The sequence below is a fragment of the Sceloporus undulatus genome, chromosome 1, assembly GCF_019175285.1.
Source record: "Sceloporus undulatus isolate JIND9_A2432 ecotype Alabama chromosome 1, SceUnd_v1.1, whole genome shotgun sequence".
Taxonomy (NCBI): domain Eukaryota; kingdom Metazoa; phylum Chordata; class Lepidosauria; order Squamata; family Phrynosomatidae; genus Sceloporus; species Sceloporus undulatus.
The window spans coordinates 57,388,186-57,390,429 of NC_056522.1; positions in this window are offsets into that span (position 1 = coordinate 57,388,186).

The window sequence follows — 2,244 nt, forward strand, 5'->3', positions numbered from 1 at the left end:
AATAATAATAATAATAATAATAATAATAATAATAATAATAATAATAATAATATAATTCTACCACCCCTGACCATATCGCCTGGAGCTGATGGAGTTGTTTGATACATCTGGAAGTTACTAGACTGGGTAAGGATGATCTACAGTTTCAAATGATATATTCCAGAAACAGATTTTGGTATCTGATTTGTTCTTTTTTATGAGGAGACCTAAACCACAGTTTTGCTACGTGGACAACAGGAACAGTATTGCTGAGAGACATTGCAAGAGAAAGTTTGCAATTGTGTGTAACTAAGGCTTATTGAACTTAACATGAAATTAGTGGGAGGGAGCTACATTAGAATAAACGCTGATAGGATCTGGTTAAAAATAGGTTGGGCATTCAGCCTTGTTTAAGAGCTTTTCTGTTATTCTGCAGCACACCCTGCTGGAGCAGCCAGGCTGTAGAAACTCAATCTCTGGAACAAAAAACCCACAGTGGGCCCTTCTTATCCGTGAGAGTCTTCTCTGGCCTCCCCCCACGGAATCTGGAAAAAGCTGTGGGACCTCAAGTGTCATGGATACGATGGTGGTGTACGCATGACCACTCTGCCGGGTCTGCATGCACGCACAGCCATTGAAATCAATGGCTAAAGTCCACGGATGGCAAGGTCATGGTTGGAGTGGGCACGCTGTATAAAGCAGACTAGAAAGAGAAACTGAACTGAATTCTATTCACAAATTCCAATCCATTAGAAGAGGTGTTAATAAGGACAGGAGCTTCATGGCACATTAATACAAGAATCCTCACTTCTGTACATATAACAAAAGGAATTTTGTGAGAGGGAATTTTGAACCCTAGGAAACTGACTTTTGGTAAGGTTTATTGTTTTTACAAATCAACTGACTACTGCAAAGATCCGTATCACCTTACATAGCCATTTGAAAATTTAGGGCAAGGGACATGATTTGCATCTTTCAGGATCCTATTGCATTCTGTCCCACTCCCACAGCTGTATAAATATGCTTTGTGCTTGAGGCCATAATACCATTTGGTATTGTATCAAAAGAAGTGAGTTTATTTCCATAAAAATGCATACATCCCCCCCCCCCCCCGTTAGTCTTAAAGATGCTGCCACATTTCTTCCCCCCTCCTCGTTTCTTCCACTTTTTTATGCTGCAAGAGACTAATGCAGCTACTTCTTTGAAATCTTTATTTGTTCCTCAAACATATTTTGGAATTCTAATGATAAATTCAACTCTTTGGTTTAAAGGTCACATCTTGAAGAGAGACGAATGCAATACAACTCCAAGACTTTCCTAGGGAAGAATGGAGTGTGACATGCAAGAATGTCCAGATAATCGGCATGAATGTTCTTAGACAAAAAGAGTTTCATTCCCAGAAAGAAACTCCTTTTGTTTTCTGTATGCAAACAATATCCAAGTCCAGCTCACTACCTCCACTCCCTTAGCGAAGGGATTACACTGATTCTGATCTTGAGAGATCCCATCATGGCTAAGTGCCTTGGGCTTCTCCAAGGCTGACAGCTAAGTACCTGGAACCTTTACACATAGACGCATGCATATGTTCTGAACTTCATTTCTCATAGGCCCATATCGCTGTCCATGCTGAGTTGGGCTGATGGGAGTCAATGTCAAAAATGTCTGGGAGGGAGGCCAAAGATTGTCCAACCCTCACTTCAAGAATGAAATGAGTTTTAGTACCGTGTCTCCAGACTTCAATACTGTAGCATGCACTACTCATTCATAACATTTGACCCTGGGAGAGCCAGCGTGGGTTTTGAGTGTTGGACTATGACTCTGGAGAGCAGGGTTCGAATCCCCACACAGCCATGGGAAGCCAGAGGATGTCAATGGCAAACCCCTTCTGAAGACTTTCACCCAGAAAACCCCATGATCAGGGTGACCAGACATCTTCCTTTTCCAGGACATGACCTACATTTCAACCTTCTGTCCAGGCATTCCCAATCTCAGTCATTTTGAGCATGACTAAGAAGCATGAATGTATATTTCTGTGATTGTTTCTAGCTGTTATTTGGTCATGTCCTATGTTTTTCTTGAAGGCTCTACATTTTACGGTAATAATAATAAGTTTTATTTATAGACCGCTATTCCGCTTTGATCATAGCGGTGTACAAGTAAAAAAATGACAAATACAAAGTACAATCAAAATATTTTAAAAAGAAATAATTGATATTAATTTAAAAAGAATGTTGTCTTCCAGGCGAGGCTTGTTGTTGCTGGCCT